Source organism: Camelus dromedarius, chromosome 5, assembly GCF_036321535.1.
Source record: "Camelus dromedarius isolate mCamDro1 chromosome 5, mCamDro1.pat, whole genome shotgun sequence".
NCBI classification, from domain to species: Eukaryota; Metazoa; Chordata; class Mammalia; order Artiodactyla; family Camelidae; genus Camelus; species Camelus dromedarius.
This window is the reverse complement of record NC_087440.1, coordinates 8105705-8127893: the sequence shown is the minus strand read 5'-3', so window position 1 is coordinate 8127893 and position 22189 is coordinate 8105705. Positions and strand designations below refer to the sequence as shown.

At 40.4% G+C, this 22189-nt stretch overlaps 1 protein-coding gene across 3 annotated transcripts in view; it reads left to right on the top strand.

Annotated features, from left to right (window-relative positions):
* Positions 1 to 22189, top strand: part of GCNT3 (glucosaminyl (N-acetyl) transferase 3, mucin type) — a 34910-nt gene that overhangs the window by 5119 nt on the left and 7602 nt on the right. The window contains exon 1 of one of the 3 annotated variants that reach the window (XM_064485556.1): positions 1479 to 1589. The exons of the other annotated variants lie outside the window; for them this stretch is intronic. The gene's annotated coding sequence lies outside the window, so the exon portion shown is untranslated. Of the gene's footprint in view, positions 1 to 1478; positions 1590 to 22189 lie in introns of those variants that run through there. 3 annotated transcript variants of the gene reach the window in all.

Below are 22189 nucleotides of genomic sequence, written 5' to 3'. Positions count from 1 at the left end.
TTAGGCTAACCAATTTCATTACTTTGTTTTTTCTGTATTCCCCCCCCCCCCCCAAACAGCAGATAACATGGCTATTTTCTTGTGTCTCTCTTTTTTTCCTTACAAAGAGAAGGTAGTATGTAATGTGTTCTTTGTACTTGGAAGAGTACTTTGTACTTTTTCACTTGACTGTATATCTGGAAATCATTTCGTATCAGGAGATCTTCCTCATACCTTTTTACAGCTGCAGAATATTGCATTGTGTCGATAAACCACAATAGAAATGTCTCCTGTGTTTGGCCATTCACAAAGTTTCAAGTATTTTGTAACTGTAAATAGAATTTCCCTATATATGTGTATGTGTGTGCGCGCACGTGCGCGCGTGTGCATGTATACATAAGAATAACTTTGTACATTTCTGTTTTTGAATCACTGAGTATATAACTTTAGGGCAAATTCCCAGTACTGGAAATTGTTGGATCCAAAATATAAATGCACGCATAGTTTTGTTAGATACTGTCAAATTCCTCTTCATACAAGTTAAGCCTTTTTGCATTCCCACCAGAAATGTTTGAGAGGGCCTGTTTGCCCATAGATTTGACCAAGGTTTGGAATTGTTAATTAATATTTTTCTTATTAGGACTGAAGTTAAGTATCTTTTCACATATTTAAGGATCATTTTTTATCATTTGATGATTTTTCTGTTCATGTCCTTTTATAAAATAATTGGCCTCTTTCCCTTCTATTTAAAAGCAATTTATATATTATGGATATTAGTCCTTTAATTGTGCAAACGTTGCAAATATTTCCATCCAATGTACTTATCTTTTTACCTTGCTTTTGGTCTAATTTTCCTACGCAAAGTTTTTTACACTTATGTAGTTAAATGTATCAGTCTTGTTTTATGGCATCTGGATTTTGAGTCATTAATAGGACGTCTTTCCCTATACTCAGATTATACAGGAATTCATCCATTTATCTTCTACCATTTGTGTAGTTTCATTTCTTTATAATTAGATCTCATATTTTAAAAACACTTTTATTGAGGTATAAGTTATGTACAGTAAAATGCTCATTCTTAAGTGTATTATTCTGCCAGCTTTGATGAGTGGATTTCAAGGCACAAAACATTTCCATTATCCTCTTTTTTCAAAGGTGTCAGACCTGCTTTGTGGTCTTAAGTCTCTCCCTGCCTAGTCTGCCTCCTCCGCCTTTATCCCTTGCAGGTATTTCCCCAGTAAAGCTCCCATATGTAATCTCATCTTGTTTCTGTTTCTTGGTGGGCTCGCACTGACATAGGTAAAACCAGAAATGATCGGCGACCCAAAGGGGTCTTGGTGCTTCCATCCCCACTACTCTGATTCCTGCAGGTCCAGGCTCCGTCACCAGGACACCGTGAACTACTCGCCTTGACAGACAGTAGTTGAGGAGAGGGGTCATCATCTTAGCAGGGAAGTTGACCCCAATCATCAGAAAGATTCAAGGCTGCTGTCACACAGAGGGAGCAGGAAGGAGTATTTGTGGAAACTGAGTGCTTCCTTGCCTCATTGTAACATGGACCAACATCAGAAGGGTCTGATCACCAAAGATGCAGTCCCTGGAAACTAAAGGTTTGTGACGCATCACCAGTGAGCCACCAAGGCCTATGAGGTGATAGATAGAAGGTGAAGGGAACTTAGACTTAGGTAAGGGACAGAGTACCAGGTCCGTCCCTGCGACCAAGCGGGGCTGTAATTTATCCCACCAGTCTTCCTAAGCTTCCTCTCGGGAAGAGAGGCCCATGGGAACCTTGGAAGCCTGCTTCCTGAACAAGTTTAAGAAGCGGCTCTTTATTGGCCATGAAGCACCCCACTCACCTCACCTTTCAAGAGCAGGAGCATGGTTGACTGGCAGCCCCAGAGGCTGCCCTGTGAATGCTGAAGCCGCACTCTTCTGGGGCTGCTCCCAGCCAGAGGGCTGCACGCGTTGGGGCACGTGTGCCCACCAATTCCTGCCCAGAGCAGAGCTCTTCTAACAGGCCACTTTGACTCCCCACCATCCTGCCCAAAAGTTTCCCAGAACTGTAAACTGATGCTCTTCCTACAAAAGCCTTCCTTCTCTCTGCCTTTGGCAACAGGCCCTAGATTGCAGTTTGAAAGCACGCCCACCTCCTCACTCTCTCCCTTATCCTTCACAGGCTCTTTCCCCAATAATTGTCTTGCATGTTCAATCCCATTTTAGTGTCTGCAGCGCAGAGGACCTGAACCAGCACTTGGAGGCTGTTGAAATTGAGCAGTTAATTCTCTTCTGTATTTAAAAGTGCCCCTCCCCTAGGGCCTGGAGGCAATGTCATTTTTCACCTACTTTCTTTCCTAACCATAATTGTATGCAGTTTTAATACAGTGCTGATAGGATATGAGGAGAAAAAAGAGAAAAAGGATATATGTGTAATTGCTATAAAGATGTCATTTCATACTATATACAGGGTGTATATTTTCTGTGCAATTATGTAAATTACACATCCATTGCATATATAACCATTGTATATGTGTGTGATTGTATATTATTATATATGGTATTGTATAGTTGTTCAAGAATGTAAGCCTTTTGTAATTCAAAGTATTCCCCCCCGCCCCGGACAGACCCCTAAGTCTGTATAATTCACTGATTCCTGAAAGAATCATGTAGGAATTACGGTTCCTTCATTAGGGTTCCTAATTCCTACAAAACAGCAGCTTATTTCTCAAATTCTGTCGGAGTGTGAGCCTTCTGCTCAGCAGCTGAGTGCTCTGAGACGTTTTCCGAGACTGGTGCAACATGACTACTGTGTGTGGGGTCTCTGTGTGATCTCACATCGTGTTCACTCTGGGCCGCTGACTCATTTGGGCTTGTCTAAGGACAGGTGATAAGGATGGGTCAGGAGTCTGTCTGAATCATAGAAGAGCCTGGGGAAGGAAGAGTATCCTCATGGTAATTGGAGAGAAAGGGAAAATTATGCTGTTTTGTTATGTGGGTCTTCTGGGCTTTTTGTTTGTTTGTTTTAGTGTGCTTCATCTTATGTATTTTTTAATTGAAGTATACTCAATTAAAATGTGTCCATTTCTGGTGTACAGCATAATGTCCCAGTCATGTGTATATATACACATATATTCTTTTTCACTAAAGGTTATTACATAATATTGAATATAGTTCCCTGTGCTACACAGAAGAAATTTGTTTTTTAATCTATTTTTATATATAGTAGCTATCATTTGCAAATCTCAAACTCCCATATTTATCCCTTCCAACCCTGTTTCCCTGATAACCATAAGATTGTTTACGACGTCTGTGAGTCTGTTTCTGTTTTGTAGATGAATTCATTAGTGTCTTGTTTTTTCTTTTTCTTTTTTTTTTTAGATGTCACATATGAGTGATATCATATGGTATTTTTCTTTCTCTTTCTGGCTTACTTCATGTTATGTGTGTTTGTTTCCTTTCCTTTGGATAAATGCCCAGAAGTGGAGTTGCTGGATCATATGGTAGTTCTAGTTTTAATTTTTTGAGGAATCTCCGTATGGTTTTCCATAGTGGCTGCACCATTTTACACTCCCACCAACAGTGTGCAAGGGTTTCCTTTTTTCCACATCCTCACCAACACTTATTTCCTGTCTTTTTGATACAGCCATTCTGATAAGTGTGAGGTGATAATTAGTGATGTTGAACGTTTTTTCGTGTACCTGTTGGGCATCTGTATGTCTTTTCACTATATGGAAAAATGTCTGTTCAAATCCTCTGCCCATTTTTTACCTGAATTGTTGTGGGGGTGGGGGCTTTGCTATTGAGTTATACAGGTTCTTTGTGTATTTCAGATATTCCCCCTACTAGATACATGATTTGCAAGTATTTTCTCCCATTTGGTAGGATGTCTTTTCATTCTCTTACTGGTTTCCTTTGCTGTGCTGAATCTTTTTAGTTTGATGTGATCCCATTTATTTTTGCTTTTGGTGTCAGATCCAAAAAAGTCTTCTCCAAAAACGATGTCAAGGAGCTTGCCTACTATGTTTTCTTCAAGGAGTTCTATGGTTTCAGATCTTATGTTTAAGTCTTTAATCCATTTTGAGTTGATTTTTGGATAAGGTATGCGATTGTGGTCCAGTTTTATTCATTTTACCCCGCACCATTTATTTAAGAGATTGTTCTTTCTCTATTGTATAGTATTGCCTCTTTTGCCACAAATCATTGACTATATATCTGGGTTTATTTCTGGGCTCTCTATTCTGTTCCGTTAATCTGTGTGTCTGTTCTTAATGCCACACCATACTGTTTTAATTATTACAATTTTGTAATATAGTTAGAAAGCAGGAAGCATGGTGTCTCCGGCTTTGTTCTTCTTTCTCAAGATTGCTTATTCAGGGTCTTTTGTGGTTCCATACAAATTTTAGGATGATTTATTCTATTCTCTAAAAAATGTATTGGAATTTTGATTGGGATTGCTTTGAATCTACACATTGCTTTGGGCAGTTCTGACTTTTTAATAATATTACTTCTTCTAATCCATGAATGTGGAATAATCTTTGAATATATTTGTGTCTTTTCCAACTTCTTTCATCATCTTACAGTTTCCAGTGTACAAGTCTTTCACCTCCTTGATTACATCTATTCCTAAGTATTTTATTCTTTTTGATCAATTGTAATGAGATTGTTTCTTTTTATCCCTTCTGATAGTTTGTTATTAGTGTATAGAAGTGATTTTTTAATACATTGATTTAGTAACCTGCAGCTTTACTGAATTTATGTGTTGGTTCTAATAGATTTTTTTTTTTTTTTTTTGGTGAAATCTTTACAGCTTTCTATATACAATGTGTCATCTGCAAATAGTGACTATTTTATTTCTTCTTTTTCAATTTTTTTTAATTGAAGTAGAGTCAACCTGCAATGTTGTGTCAGTTTCTGATGTACAGAATAATGTTTCAGTCATACGTATACATATATATGCCTTTTCATAGTCTTTAAAAATTTTTTTCCTTTTCAATTTGAATGCCTTTTATTTCTTTTTCTTGCCTAACTACTCTAGCTAGGAATTTTAATCCTATTTTGAATAAAAATGGTGAAAATGGGCATCCTTGCCTTGTTCCTGATCTTAGAGGAAAAGTTCAGCTTTTCATCATTAAGTATGACATTAGCTGTGGGCTTGTCATTCATGGCATTTATCATGTTGAGGGACATTCCCTCTGTACCCAGTTTGTTGAGAGCTTTTATCATACATGAATGTTGAATTTTGTCAAATGCCTTTTCTGCATCTATTAAGATAATCATATGTTTTTTATCCTTTATTTTGTTAATGTGGTGTATCACACTGATTGCTCTGTGAATGTTGAACAATCCTTGCATCCTTGGAATAAATCCCACTTGATCATGGTGTGTGATTCTTTTAATGTATTGCTGAATCTCGTTTGCTAATATTTTGCCGAGGATTTTTGCATCTATATTCATCAGGGATGTTGGCCTGTAACTTTCTTGTAGCATCCTTGTTTGGTTTTAATATCAGGATAATCTGCCCCATAAAAGAAATTTGGAACTGTTTCCTCCTCTTCTTTTTTTTTTTTTGGAAGTTTGAGAAGAACTGGTATTAATTTTTCTTTGAATGTTTGGTGAAATTTACCAGTGAAGCTGTCTGGTCCTGACTTTGTTGGGAGTTTTTGATTACCAGTTCAATCTCTTTACTAGTAATTGGTCTCTTCAGACTTTTTATTTCTCTGTAATTCAGTCTTGGTAGGTGGTATATTTCTAGGCATTTTTCCATTTCCTCTAGGTTGTTCAATTTGTTGGCACGTAATTGTTCACATTAGTCTCTTTTGATCCTTTGTATTTCTGTGGCATCAGTTGTTACATTTCTTTTTTATTTCTGATTTTTCTTGAGTCCTTCCTTTTTTTTTTGATCTTGGTGAGCCTAACTAAAGGTTTATGAATTTTGTTTATCTTTCCAAAGAACCAGCTGTTTCATTGATCTTTTCTATTGTCTTTTTAATCTCTATTTTGTTTATTTCCCCTCTGATCTTTGGTCTTCCTTTCTTTTTTTTTTTTTTTTTTTTTTACTAACTTTGGGCTTCATTTGTTCTTTTTGTAGTTCTTTGAGTATCAAGTTAGTTTTTTTGTTTGAGATTTTTTTCTTGTCTTGTAGTAGTTATTTAAGCTATGAACTTCCCTCTTAAAACTATCTTTGTTGCATCCCGTAAGTTTTGTTATGTTGTATTTTCATTTATCTACAGGTTTTTAAATTTCTCTTTGAGTTTTTTGACCCATTGGCTTCTCTGTCACATGTTTTTAATCTATACATATTTGTGAATCTTCAAGTTTTCTAATTGTAATCGATTTCTAGTTTTATAATGTTGTAGTTGGAAAAGATGCTATATGTGATTTCAATCATAAATTTAAACACTGGTTTTGTGGCCTAACCTATAATCTATCCTGGAGAATGTTCCTCGTGCACTTGAGAAGAACGTGTGTTTTGTTGCTTTTGGATAAAATGTTCTGTATAGATCTGTGAAGTGCTTCTGGTTCAACCTGCTTAAGGCCGATGATTGATTATTGATTTTTCCGTCTTGGTGATCTATCCATTGATGTAAGTGGGGTATTAAAGTTCCCTACTCCTATTGTATTGCTGTCTATTTGTGTGTGTGTGTTTTATTTATTTTTTTACTCATTATTCAGTAAAAGCTGTTACACTGTGAAGTATTATGTTCTAATATCCTTTTCAGTGGAAAGGTTTTCTAAGGAAATGGCTTGGAGCTTTCCTTCCACATTTATCAGATGCCTTTTCATGATTCTTTTCCATTTTTTGCAATTTTGGATCCAAATTGCGTGGCCCATTTTGGCAGAAGAGCAGAGATTATTAGATCAAGTCCCGTTGTTACAAGTCACAGAATTAGTTTTCACCAGTTCTACAGGGTAAAGTCATTTGCCTGTTCCCCAACTGGTAAGGAATCTAGAAAGGAGAGCTTTCATCCAGGACTGGGGATCTTTCTTCTTTTCCATTATCATCACTAACTCTGTTTCCACAACCAAGATTTCTAGAAGAAATTCAATCCAATTCCATCTTGATTTCCTTGTTGACTCCTTCCAGGCCACATGTTTCAAAACGGGACATGACAATGAGAATAAGCTGCAACTTGCTTATCTGCACTACGTCCGGTAAGAACCACCTATGCGTTGCTCTGATACGATTTCACTTCATCCTGGGCCACTAAGTAACCAATCCCTCCAGGAGCATGTCAGACTGTACAGCCAATGCTACCACCCAGCACTGTATCCAGGGGCTGAACAAAGTGGAATATTCAAACAGGTCTGAATTTTTGTAGTTCTCCCAGAGGAACATTAATTTCAACAAACTTCCAAACCTTGGGAGGGTTAGCAGCTTGCAGTTTCTTTAGTCCTGCTCTTCCTGTGACTTGATCTGGTCCGCTGAATTCTTCATCAGGACTACTGTTGTCAGCAGACTGCTGTCTGTTTCTCCCTTTAGGTCTGTTCATATTTGCTCCACGTTCTTAGATGCTTCTCTGTTGGGTGTATAAATATTCACAAGTGTTAGGTCCTCTTGTTGGATTGATCCCCTTTATCACTATGTGATGCCCTATTTGTCTTCGCTTTAAAGTCTATTTTGTGTGATAATATGTAGAACTACTCCAGCTCTGTTTTGATTTCTATTTGCGTATCTTTTGAATATCTCTTTCCATCCCTTCCTTTTCAGTTTATGTGTGTCTTTACTTCTGAAGCAGGTCTCTTGGAGGCAACGCGTAGGTGGGTCTTATTTTGTATCCATCCAACCACTCTGTTTTTTGGTTGGAGAATTTATTCTATTTACATTTAAGTCATTCGTTGATAGGTATATACTTATTCCGTCTTGTTGTTTTCTTGTTTTGTAATTTCTCTGTTCCTTTCTTTTCCTCTGCTCTCTTCCTTTGTGTTTGATGACTTTCTGTAGTGGTATGTTTAGAATCTTTACCTTTTGAATATCTACTATTGGTTTTTGCTTTATGGTTACTATGTGGCTTACACAGAACAACTTGTATTCGCAACTTATATTTGCAACTTGTATTTGTACCAGTCTATTTTAACTTAAGTTTGAACTCATTCTAAAATCCCACATCTTTGCTCTCCCCCTCCAGTGTTTTATATGTTTGATATCACAGTTTTACATATTTTTGTCACGTGTATCCTTTAATTATTGCAGTAATTGTCTTACTACTTTTAAAAAAATCTTCATGCTAGCTTTGTAAGTGATTAATCCACTACCTTAACTATATATTTACTTGTATACTTTCAAATGTTTTCTTGTCCTTAATTAGCACCCTTTCAACTTAAGGAACACCCTGTAATATTTCTTGTAAGGCCAATTTAGTGGTGATGACTCCTTTAGCTTTTCACTTGTCTGGAAAGCTCTTTATTTCTCCTTCAATTCTAAATGATAACTTTGCCAGGTACTCTATTCTTATTTATTATCCTTTCAGCACTTTGAATGTATAGTGCCACTCCTTTGTGGGTGCAAATTTCCTGACAATAGTCTCATGAGGATCTAGTTTTTTCTTGCTATGTTTAAGATATTTTTCCTTGTCTTTAACTTTGGACATTTTAATTATGATGTGCCTTGGTGTGGGTCTCTTTGGGTTCCTCCTATTTGGGATTTTCTGGGCTTCCTGGATCTTGAGGTTGGGAATGTATTCAGCCATAGTTTCTTCAAAAAGTTCTTTGCCATTTTTTTCCTCTCCTGCTTCTGGAAGCCCTGTCATGTGAATGTCAGTCCACCTGATGTTCTCTCTTAAGACTCTTAAGCTATCTTCATTTTTATTCATTCTTTTCTCTTTTTGCTGCTCTGATTGGACAAGTTCCAGTGCCCTGCTTTGAGTTCATCGATCCTTACTTCTGCTTCATCCAGGCTGCTATTGAATCCCTCTGGTGTATTTTTCTCTGCAGTTATTGTATCCTTCAGCTCCATGACTTCTATTTGGCTCTTGATGATTAAAGAAAAAAAATTGGGGTAGGGGGGTAGGTTTTTTTTTAAAATTTATTTATTTTTCTAGTGGAGGTGTTGGGGATTGAACCCAGGACCTTGTGCATGCCAGCCACTCACTCTACCACTAAGCTATACCCTCCCCCTCTTTATATTTTCTATCTCTTTGTTGAAGTTCTCGCTGTATTCATCCATTTTTCTCCCAAGTTTGGTGGACATATTTATGACCATTTATTTGAACTCTTTTATCAAGTAAATTACTTATCTTTTCTGTGTTGTATTAAGGTCCCCCCGCCCTGAAGTTTTATCTTTTTCTTTCACTTGGAACATGTTCCTCTGTTTCTTTATTTTGTTTGACTCTGTGTGTGTTTCTATGTATTAGATAAAACAGCCATCTGTTGCAGTCTTTAAGAAGGAGCCTCTTATGGGAGATAAATGTTACTGTTTAACCCTGCACAGCTCTTGGTCATCTCTCAAACCTTTGTGATTGCCCAAGCAGCTTCTTTTTCATCGCTCCCAGTAGTTGAGGGCGTGCCAAGACCTGTCAGGGGCCCAAAGGGAAGGATGTCAGTCAGCACCTAGATGCAGGCTGATTAGAAGCCCGACCCTCAGGCAGCAGCTTTTAAAGTAGGCAAATATATGGAGTCCCGTGGGACTGTAAGTGTAAGCCTCACTGGCGAAAGCTTGGCAATTTGGAGATGTCCCATGGGAAGCCGCTGCAAAAACTGGGGCTCCAGGTGTGTGTCTAAGCTGCTTTCTGGGAGATACTGAGATGCTACAATGAGGCCAAGGGAGGCTGCAGAGATGATGTCCACCGGCCTGTGTTCCCTGAGAGCATCTCCACTGGCCTCTAGTTGTGAGCCAGACCTGAAGCTGGCCCTCAGGCTGAAGCTCCGGGACAAGTAAATAGGCCTCTTTCACGGAAAGACTGGGGGTGTTTTTTTTTTTCAGTTTCAGTCTGCGGTCAGTGCCATGCCCTGTGGGTAGTAACTTGTCAGGGACTATCTCTTGAATTGTTACCACTGGTAGAGCCCAGGAATGCAAGTGCCCGCCCCCACCCCCGCCCTTGGCCACCAGAGCCAGGCAATCAAGAGTCACCCCTGGGCAGCAGACACAAAACCAGGGTGCCAGGTGTGTATAAGAGCTGGCTACGTGCTGTAGTGTGTATCAGAATTTCCTTCCTTTTGCACATTTTGTTTTATCCATTCATTCACTGATGATTTACAGTATTTTGAAAAAACAGCTTCACGTTGGTATAATCGACACACAGTAAAACAAAGTTCAGAGCACTGACATGTCAGTATGACATGCATCATGCTGAACTACTGTCAAGGAGTTGGCCGTGAACTTGTGAGGGACTTACTGTGGAGTTTGAACAGATGTGGCTCCTTTTCCAGAGACAAGTGATTCAGTGGAGCTAAAACCCAAACTGTAAATGTAGCCAAATACGAAATACTGACTAAACCCCCAGGGTTCTTCATCCTCAAAAATTATGCCGTCCATGCTAAAAGTTAGAGCCCACGTTACAGGTCATTTGTGTCTAAATAAGTTGGAAGGAGCTTTTTCAATAAGCAGAAAGTAAACATTCTAAATGACAAGAAAGCTTTGTGTCCAGCTTTAGTTGGTGGTGTTTGTTCTTCCTTAGTGGCCCATAAAGGAGAGATGCATCTTGAAGAGGAAGGTATAGTTCAGTGGTAGAGTGAGTGCCTAGCATGCGTGAGGTTCTGGGTTCAGTCCCCAGTCCCTCCGTTAAAATAAATAAATAAACGTAATCCCCTCCCCCCCAATTTTTTTTTAACATTTTTTATTGATTTATAATCATTTTACAATGTTGTGTCAAATTCCAGTGTTCAGCACAATTTTTCAGTTATTCATGGACATATACACACTCATTGTCACATTTTTTTCTCTGTGAGTTATCATAACATTTTGTGTATATTTCCCTGTGCTATACAGTGTAGTCTATTCTACAATTTTGAAATCCCAGTCTATCCCTTCCCACCCTCCACCCCCCTGGTAACCACAAGTCTGTATTCTCTGTCTGTGAGTCTATTTCTGTCCTTTATTTACGCTTTGTTTTTGTTTGTTTGTTTGTTTTTGTTTTTGTTTTTTAGATTCCACATATGAGCGATCTCATATGGTATTTTTCTTTCTCTTTCTGGCTTACTTCACTTAGAATGACATTCTCCAGGAGCATCCATGTTGCTGCAAATGGCATTATGTTGTCGGTTTTTATGGCTGAGTAGTATTCCATTGTATAAATATACCACTTCTTCTTTATCCAGTCACCTGTTGATGGACATTTAGGCTGTTTCCATGTTTTGGCTACTGTAAATAGTGCTGCTATGAACATTGGGGTGCAGGTGTCATCCTGAAGTAGATTTCCTTCTGGATACAAGCCCAGGAGTGGGATTCCTGGGTCATATGGTAAGTCTATTCCTAGTCTTTTGAGGAATCTCCACACTGTTTTCCATAGTGGCTGCACCAAACTGCATTCGCACCAGCAGTGTAGGAGGGTTCCCCTTTCTCCACAGCCTCTCCAGCATTTGTCATTTGTGGATTTTTGAATGACGGCCATTCTGACTGGTGTGAGGTGATACCTCATTGTAGTTTTGATTTGCATTTCTCTGATAATTAGTGATATTGAGCATTTTTTCATGTGCTTTTTGATCATTTGTATGTCTTCCTTGGAGAATTGCTTGTTTAGGTCTTCTGCCCATTTTTGGATTGGGTTTATTTTTTTCTTATTGAGTCATATGAGCTGCTTATATATTCTGGAGATCAAGCCTTTGTCGGTTTCACTTGCGAAAATTTTCTCCCATTCCGTAGGTTTTCTTCTTGTTTTACTTCTGGTTTCCTTTGCTGTGCAGAAGCTTGTAAGTTTCATTAGGTCCCATTTGTTTATTCTTGCTTTTATTTCTTCTAGGAGAAAATTTTTGAAATGTATGTCAGATAATGTTTTGCCTATGTTTTCCTCTAGGAGGTTTATTGTATCTTGTCTTATGTTTAAGTCTTTAATCCATTTTGAGTTGATTTTTGTATATGGTGTGAGGGAGTGTTCTAGCTTCATTGTTTTACATGCTGCTGTCCAGTTTTCCCAACACCATTTGCTGAAGAGACTGTCTTTATTCCATTGTATATTCTTGCCTCCTTTGTTGAAGATGAGTTGACCAAAAGTTTGTGGGTTCATTTCTGGGCTCTCTATTCTGTTCCATTGGTCTATATGTCTGTTTTGGTACCAATACCATGCTGTCTTGATGCCTGTAGCTCTATAGTATTGTCTGAAGTCTGGGAGGGTTATTCCTCCAGCCTCTTTCTTTCTCTTCAGTAATGCTTTGGCAATTCTAGGTCTTTGATGGTTCCATATAAATTTTATTATGATTTGTTCTAGTTCTGTGAAATATGTCCTGGGTAATTGAATAGGGATTGCATTAAATCTGTAGATTGCCTTGGGCAGTGTGACCATTTTAACAATATTGATTCTTCCAATCCAAGAGCATGGAATATCTTTCCATTTTTTAAAGTCTTCTTTAATTTCCTTCATCCCCCCAATTTTTTTAAAAGAAAAAAGAGGGATGGATGTTTTAATTAACATCTTTGATTTGAAGAAAGGTGGTGGTTAGGAAAAAATCGGAAAGGGAGTTTCAAGCTACCGAGTGAGGCGTTTCTGGTCACCTTCTGCTTGAGATACCTTTTTCTCGTCCACCCTAAGCCTTAGGAGAAGCACAGGTAGCGGCAGCACAGGATGGGATCCCAGCTGGTCTGAAGACCCACCTGGTCGACCAGACCTAGACAATCCTATTTATATGTCATTACTAGTCCAAGCGGACACATTTCACATCCATTTAAACTGCAGTGGACCCTTGAACAGCACAGAGCTTAGGGGCACAGACCCCCACGCAGTCCAAACTCCAAGTATAACTTTACAATCCGTGTAACTCCACATCTGCAGCTACACAGCTGTGGATTCAACCAACCACGGGTTGTGAGGGACCACTGTATGTATTTATTGGGGGGAATTTCCACGTACAAGTGGACCTACGCAGTTCAAACCTGTGTTGTACAACGGTCAACTGTACGACCTCAAGCCTTGTGAGTTTTCCCTGAAATGAGAAAGCAAGGTCTAAATGCTCGGCCCTCCATACCTTTGAACAGCTGCGGAAGAGAGTTCAATCTCACATGCTAGTAAATATTTATTGCCTCCCTGCTCACTTGTGGGGTTCCCGCACAGCACTTGATAAAGAGAGGGTCAGCATGAACTTGTCTTTCACTGCTCTCCATTCAGGGCCTGCTGTGCTGTTGGATTTTCAGTGGCTGTTGCCTGTGGAGGGGTTGGCTTGGTTAGATCAACCAAGTGGAGAAAAAGGAGGTAAAGGCAATGATTGGACTGAATTGATCACATATGAATTGAATTTGATCATCAGTATCACCAAATGATTTTATTTTTCATTTTATCCATTTCATTGCATTTTGTCCCAACAATTTGTTGGGCTCAAGTACTAGCCACAATCCTGGGTACTGGGGATATATAATGCATGAGATAGTCTTTTTAAAAATTAAAAAAAATGTTTTAATTGAAGTATAGTTAGTTTACAATGTTGTGTCAATTTCTGGTGTACAGTATAATGTTTCAGTCATACATATACATATATATTCATTTCATATTGTTCTTCATGATAGGCTACTACAGGATATCGAATATAGTTTCCTGTGCTATTCAGTAGAAACTTGTTTATGTATTTTGTATGTAGTAGTATCTGCAAATCTCGAACTTCCAATTTATCCCTTCCCTCTCCCTTCTCCCACTGGTAACCATAAGTTTGTTTTCTGTGAGTCTGTTTCAGTTTTGTAAATAAGTTCATTATGTCTTTTTCTGTAGATTTCATATATAAGTGATATCATGTGGTATTTTTCTCTTTCTGACTTTCTTCACTTAGTATGACAATCTCCAGGTCCATCCATGGTGCAGCAAATGGCATTATTTCATTCTTTGTTATGGCTGAGTAGTATTCCATCATATATATATATACCATAACTTTTTTATCCAGTCATATGTCAATGGATATTTAGGTTGTTTCCATGTCTTGGCTGTTGTAAATAGTGCTGTTACGAATATTGAGGTGCATGTATCTTTTCGAAGTAGAATTTCCCCCAGATATATACCCAGCAGTGGGATTGCTAGATCATAGTGTAAGTCTATTTTCAGTTTTTTAAGGAATCTCCATACTATTTTCCATAATGGCTGCATCAAACTACATTCCCACCAACAGTGTAGGAGAGTTCCCTTGTCTCCAAGATAGTCTTTATCTGCAAGAATGTGGCAGGACAAAGGAGTGAAGTAGTGGGGTGCAAACCCAGAGATTAAATGACTGTCGAGACCATGTTGTGGCAAGTGCTAAGAGGTTCAGGTTTGAAATTGGACGATCCTGGTATTTGAAGCTTGCTGCTTATAAAAGAAAATGAAAAAAATTCATAGAAACAAACATTAGGTCTCAGCCTAGACGTAACCTCTTTCAGGAGTTGTCGCTGACTCACATGTGTGCTTCCAAAGCACCTTATCAGATGACTTAACACATGGTCAAATACTTGCCTGTATTCTCCAGTAATCTATTACTTTCCTCGAGATAAGGGACCACCTTTGGTTCACCAGGAACATTCTCGTGTGCAGCACTGAAATGATAAATCTTCTTCGTGAATATATCCTAAAAAGAATGTAGTACTTGCTTCCTTTGATGAGTATCTTTTTCCCAAAGAACTTGTTGCTTCAAATTTAGGTTTTAAGTTAGGTTAGAGTTTTAAACTCTACCTTGGGGGAATGCTTAGAAGTAGCAAAATTTATTTTTTAAATGAAAAAAACTATGAAAAATGTGTTGTTAATCTACAGACATGCCGTAGATTACCATAAATTGTCTTCTCACGCTAGGAATATTTATTTTGGGGCCGGTAAATATTTATCTAGCATGACAGATATATTAACTGGCACCTTTTGATACCTGCAGATAAGGGAGTCATCACAAATGAGGATGCAAAAGGAAGGCGAGGGTGTGGGGAAGCCTGCCGTCTGTCTGTATTGGGAGCCGGAATGGTAATTTCACAGTAGTATATTTGAGCAAGATCACTCGGAGGGGTTAAGCATGAAGGAACCTGGTTGCTGAGTGAATATGTCTGGATTTTATCCTCTGAGCCCATTCCCTGAGGAAAAGGAAATTCCTGGGGATTTGTTTTTAGCAGGGGAGTTGCACGGGCAGAGCTATGCTTCAGGGTGATAATCTAAAAACAGGAGAGGCCAGACTGGGGCAGAGGAATAACTCAAGAGGCTGCAGCTGCAGAACCTACAGGCAAGAAAGGAGAGCGGGGAGGATGCAGAGGGGATAGGGGAGGAATCCAGGGCCTTGGCCATCAGCTGAAAGACAGCTTTGCTCACTGATCTGCATATACTCAGTGCCTGGGAATCATTGTTCCATAAACATTTTAGTGAATGAACATTTGTTTGTCTTTGTTGTTTGGTGTTAATGAAGGACTCAGACTCAGTCACGTTCCTTGTCAATTCGCAGATCTCGTTCTCGAGATGCTGGCGACTGAAATAAACGGACAGCCTGAAAGTTGAGAGTTACGTTTTACTTGGTGGACAATTCTGAGGACTCGAGCTGGGATGACAGCCTCTCAAATTGGCTCTGAGGGACTGCTCGGAAGAGGTAGGGGAGGAGCTAGGGATATATAGGAGCTTTACAACAAAGACCAGGTAGTTGGAACATGAAAACCAGTTAAAGAATTTAGCGCTTTTCTCTGTATGGGAGGAAGCAAACATTTGGGCTCATTGAATTCATTCCTTTGACAAGCACCTATCTATCTAGGGCCAGTATCCTGTCCTTTCTTATTCTGAGTCCCCTCAGAGTGCACCATTGTGAGTGGCTGCAGAGGCTGGGCTGCAGGTTTGTCTTCACTGGGGGGTGGCGGCAGCCGCTGATGACTTGATGGCTTCAGCATTCTTTGTTTACTGATATGGCTTGCAGTTTTTCATTCACAATACCCAAATAATTTCTACACAGTAGAAGACAGATCCCAAATGTTATGGTTTTATATTATCTTGTATGGCATTAGCCAGTTGTGTATCTAACCTAGGAACCTGTCTCTAACCTTCCTTTATAAATGTGTACAAAGCAGTGAGGATATAGCTCAGTGGTAGAGTGTATGCTTAGCATATAGGAGGTCCTGGGTTCAATCTCTGGAATCTCCACTAAAAATCAGTCAATCAATCAACCTAATTCCACCCCCAACCAATAAATAAATAAAATAAGAAAAAAAGATGTTTAAAAAGATTTTTTAAAATGTGTTCAAATAGCCAGTTTCTTAAGATGCTTCTTTTTGTTTTTGTTTTTATTTTTAAATTAAATTAAAAAATTTTAATTGAAGTATAGTTGAATTAAAATGTGTTAGTTACTGACGTACAGCAAAGTGATTCAGTTATACATATATATTCTTTTCTATTATGGTTTATTACAGGATATTGAATATCGTTCCCTGCACTATACAGTAGGACCCTTGTTGGTTATTTATTTTATATATAATAGTTTGTATCTGCTAATCTCAAACTCCTAATTTATCCGTCCCCTACCATCTTTCCCCTTTTGTAACCATAAGTTTGTTTTCTTTGTCTGTGAGTCTATTTCATAAATAAGTTCATTAGTGTCATTTTTTAGATTCCACGTATAAGGGATATTGTACGGTATTTGTCTTTCTGGGTTACTTCACTTGCGTGATAATCTCTCAGTCCATCTGTGTTGCTGCAAATGGCATTATTCCAATCTTTTTATGGCTGAGTAATATTCCATTGTATCCCTATACCACATCTTTTTTATCCACTCAACAAGATGCTCTTTGAACCAGCTTTACTATCTTACTGCTTTTCTCATCGATTAGTGAGCAGAGTGTCTTAAGCATGTTCAGTGTATATTTGTGAATAGTTTTTAACTTTTGTGAGTTACACTTAGCATGATGCACTTTGCCTTTCAAGGCTGGCATGTCCTGCAGTTGCCTTTGTGAACTTTGGGTCAGAAGGTTCCTGGTTTTCAGAATTGGTTTCCAAGCCTTCTCAGACCTGTCTCCGTGGTGCTTTTAAATTCTCCCTGTCTCTCACAGCCCTCCCCTCTTCCTGTCCCCACTGGCCAACCACTGAGCTGGTGGGGCCGTCGTCATTTCCACTTGGACCACTGCAATGTTTGCCCAGTTGGCCTTCCCACTGCCAGTCTTTTCCTCCTTCCTTCCATCCCTGGTGAGCTCTGCCACCAAATAAGGATTTTCGGCCTACAACTCTGACATGTGGCTCCTGGGACAAAGACACCAGACAGCTGTGTCGCAGAATTTCTGAACCGAAAGAGCTTGTATTTCAGACTTGGGGTTAGGGGTTAAGAATGAGGTTTAGGGTTAGGGTTCCTACACAGTGAAGAAACTGAGGCCCAGAGAAGCCAAGTAACTGATTAAAGTCACACAGTGAAAGAGTGGAATCTTTCTGAAGAGGTTAGTAAGCAGATTGAATGGCCTTGGGACAGTCCCTGGAAATTGGCTTGTGCATAAATCCCGGATGTTACCCTGTTTCCCCCCTGATTTCCATTGCATAGTACAGGACAGAAAATGTTTCCATTAATGGACCTGGAGAAGGGGGTAGCCAACTAATCCAGGCTTATCTGGCCCCAGTCAGCACCCTAGAGCAGTCCCGATCTGCTTTCCTTTGATGTTAGTATCTCGCCTCCTTTAACCCCAGAAGCGTCTGGCTTCCTTCTTCCGCTCAATGGACCGTGTGGCTGGTTTTTCCTGATACACTTATAATTAATTGTTTGCTTTTCACTGTATGTTTCGGCTTTCTACCAACCCTCTGCCCTCCCGGTGCTACGTGCCTTCCTCCACAGACGCCCCCTGCTAACCTCTCTCTTTTTTTGGATTCTTCCACTGAAACCAACAAGTGAGCTAGTCCCTTAAAAACCTTACTTGCTGCAAGTATAATTGAGACAGCTTGATGTTCGATGCTGTTTACCTTTTCATGGTTGCCCACACCATAGTCTGTATCTGCTTCTTTGCAATGCGGATCTGGATTAGAGCCCACAAGAGTATCTTACTTAAATAGCTCCCGAGGTGTTTAGACTCTGCCACTCAGAATGTGGCCAAGATTGTGTGCTTCCTAATAGAGGTAGTACAGTCCCGTGTGTAATACCAATTAAGATTGAGTTTGTTTGCTTTCTCTCTTATGAATCACGTTCTGATTTCCCCCACAAAATTGCCGTCATTGTGTCGTTTTTCAAAATCACTGACTGGTGTTTACATAATCAAAATCAAATGTTGTTTTGGAACTTAGTGACACCTCCACGTCAAGGCAGCGCTGTTTCCTGAGGTCCCCGTCCCCCTTCCTCCCTCCATTTATTGGTGTTGAGCATTGTCCTTAAGTGCCAAGCCGAGAGGTTAAAAGCTTTGTTTCAAAGCATAGCTGTTTGGTCCCGGCAAAGGGGAAATAGGTACTTCTGAAGTTAAAATGCGTAAAACCTTTTGGGTAGTGCCAACTAAAAAATTTTAAAGCTGTATAATCTTTGACCTAGAAATTATGCTTCTAATAATTTGTTCCATAAAAGTAATTGCCCACAGGTACAAAACTATGTATCATTTTTTAATGCAGCAGTTTTTATAATTAGAAATGCATTGGAAATCACTTCATTTACATTGATAAAAATGTATTGACATTGACTTTCGGGGTGTATTGTAAAGAGAAAAAGCAAGATTCAAAAAGGCAGGTAAAACATAATCCAAGTTTTGGCATCACCATCATAATAATTATGTATGTTGACATCCGTTGATACGCATTCTTCAGATTTTCTACAAAGATACCATGAGTCAATCATGAGAGTGCTGGATTAGTATCTCTTAGAATTCAGTGACCTTTCTTCCCCTCCGAGATGGGCAGGGTTCATCCATTCAAACACCTGCCCACTCACTCATTCCACAAACATTCGTTGTGCACCTGAGGCAGTGAGAGCGAGATTAAATAGGCTGACTCTGAAACTGGATTGCCTGCATGTGAACCCATCTCATGGCACTCTTTTCTTGGGCAGGTTATTTTCTTCCCTTACCCATGATCTACTCTATCTTACATTATGGGTGGGAGAAACGGAGGTCCAAGGAGGATAAAGGCTACGTCCCAGGTGGCTTCCCAGTCAGGGAGAGGCCGAGGCTGATCTAGAATCATAGCTGGAGAGGCGGCCTGGCTAGGGATTGCTGTATTCCTAGTGTGGGCTGCTGGAGTGCAGTAGAGTGGATAAGGGGGTGGGAGCCAGGCCAGACACCAGGGTGCAGGCACTAGGGTAGCTGGCCCTGTCACCTACTCGCTGTGAAATCTTCAGCAAGTTACTCAGTGTCTCTGTGCCTTCCAGGATTTGGGGCGAGAATGAAGCGTAAAGTGCGTAAGACAGTGCCTGGCAAGCAGCTTGTCTCAGTGTGCGCTGACGATTATTTGCGAGGCGTGAGGGTTTAAAAGGTGGGCACGAAAGCTTAGTCCTTGTATGAAAGGAATTGATGACATAGTGGAGAACAGAGTGTGGGAAATACTACGATGAGGAAATGCTTTAGGATGTTAAGAAAGTAAGAAAAGGGGGGGGGCAGGCAAGAATTCCACCACTGAACCACTCACACTCAAGATTTGCAGATACTGACTGCTATGTATAAAATAGATAAACAGCAAGTTTCTTCTGTACAGCACAGGGACCTATATTCAGTATTGTGTAGTGACCTATGATGAAAAAGAATATGAAAAGGAATATATGCATGTATATGTATGACTGAAACATTATGCTGTACACCAGAAATTGACACAGCATTGTAATACTTCCATTAGAAAGAAAGAAAGTGAGTAGGGGCCTCCGCCCCAGGCTGGAGGGTCAGGGAGAACTGCCCAGGGGAAGTAACAACCAAGCTGAGACCTGGAGGAGGTCGGAGTGGCCATTCCCTCTGGGTGGAGAGAACAGCCTGAGGCAAATTCCGGAGCTGAAACAAAAGCTGTTAATTTCCAAGAGCTGAAAGTGAGGCAGGAGGAGTCCCTGGGCACAGGTGGGGCAAAGTCTGGTATTGTGATCTTGGGGATAAGGCACCTGTGGCCAACCTTCAGCCTGACTACTGCCTCGAACCCTACTCTTTGGCTGACTAATCTTTTCACCCATCAGGTATTAGTCTAAATGCCTCCTCCTCCAGGATGTCCTCCAGGGATCCCACCTTCCCACAGAGCTTTGGGTACACTTGGTACAAGTAACCTTGGTCTTCTGCACACTTTATTGTCACTGCTTGTTTATTCCTCTTCCCTGCCAAACAGTGAGTGACTACTCGGTTATACTTGCATGGTGCTTGTTTACCCGCGCATACTTGTTACCTGTCTCATACATGAGATAAAAGATGTAGGCAGAGGATCCAGGAGCTTCCCAAGGACAAAGGGAGCTAGAATTTTCACTTGCGTTCTTGAATTCTGCAGCTATTCCACCGTGGGCTCGCGTCCACTACCACCTATGGGAAGCAGGTATGTACTCAGGGTGGATGTGGGCTGCAGAAGCCAAGCTTGGCTGGCCAGGGCCATAGCAGGGCTACAGGAAAAAAAAGGGGGTGTGAGTGAGGCAGGAAAAATGGATGTGGGGTATTAGGAGGGCCATATCCCAGGTCTCGGTTGAGCCCCTAGGACGCACCCTGCCAAGTGTGGGTCCTTGGCTTTGTGCAGGAAAGAATTCAAGAGGAAGCCACAGTTGAGTAAAGGTAGATTTATTTAGAGAGATACATACTGCATACAGTGTGAGCTGTTTTAGAAGGGAAGAGAAACCACGAGGTGTGGCAATTGGGTACTCAGGTTAAAGTAAAAGTTAGGTACACACTCCATAGACAGAGCACGGGCAGTCTCCAAAGAGGAGGGAGCAAAAAGGCCGTGAGGGGCAGTGTTGCCAGTTTTTATGGGCTCCGTAGCTTCATATGCTAATGAATGGAAGGACCAGTCTTACTAGCCTGGGGAAGGGGCTGGGATTCCCAGGAAGTTGGCCATTTCCCACTCTTTGACCTTTGTGGCCAGCCTTGGGATTGTCATGGCGCCTATGAGCATGATATTTATCATGCTAATATATTACAGTGAGCATAGAATGAAGCTCAAGGTCTACTAGACATAAATCTCCCACTATCTTGAGCCTCAGGGCCTCCTGGGAGTTGCCATCCTGGTGTTAATTGCTGAGTCATTCTTTGAATGGTTGTGCCCTGCCCCCTTCACTCCTGGCTCAGTAGGAAATACTGCTCCAAGACAAAGCTGCTCTCTGATGGGCTGGAACTGAGAAGGAAAAGCCAGGCTGGGCTAACTCATAAATCTAAGTTTAATTAGTGTCTGTAACTGATCTGTTCTTACTGGAAAAGTTCTAGTTTACTGATTCCCTGCTTCCCTTTTGTGATGTTGCTGAGCTGTTTGCACCTTATTGGCCAGTATACCCAAGCTTGTAATCGACCCTATAAAACCTCCCACACACGTCTTAGAGGTGCTCAGAGCCCCCGCGCATAAACCTGAGTACTCCAGCCCTACGAGTGGTGCTTGTTTCTTGGCTGGCCTGTCGTTTCTGTAACAGAACTGCAGTATTGGCTTGAAAGGTACCAAGGACCAAATCCAGCCTCGTTGGCCTCTCACCTGCTCAGGAATCCACTCTGCCTTCCTGACCCATAGGTGTGGGGAAGAGACTCGCCAGTGCTTCCTACATCCCTCTTCACCTTTCTGTCTGCTCCCCACCCAGGAAGGTAGCGACTCTCTGCCCGGAGCTGGCATGTCGTCTCAATGGTCTGTGCCTGAAGGATGGACATGACCATGATCGCACATGTGAAACCTTCTAGGGGTCCAGAGTATGTGCAGTTGACTGGACCTTATGGGCTAGGACAGCCTGGAGAGGGCACTACCCTAGAAATACTTCCTCATGTGCCACCCAAAAGGATGGCATGCAGAATTAGCAGTTTTCTTATTTTTATTTTGCTTTTTTTTTTTAAGACCAAGAAAATAGAACGAAGATGTACTGTGTGTTGTTTTGTCATGTAATGCATTTCTGTCTTTTCATATATTGGTTGGTGCAGTGGTCATTTTCCTTTAAGAGATCGATCCTATAAGTAAGTGAAGTGGCATTTTGTTAGTGTTGGTGATGCAAGTGTATCTCGTTTAAGTTGCTCTCGTTATAAGAACATCCAATTTGACATTCATTAAAA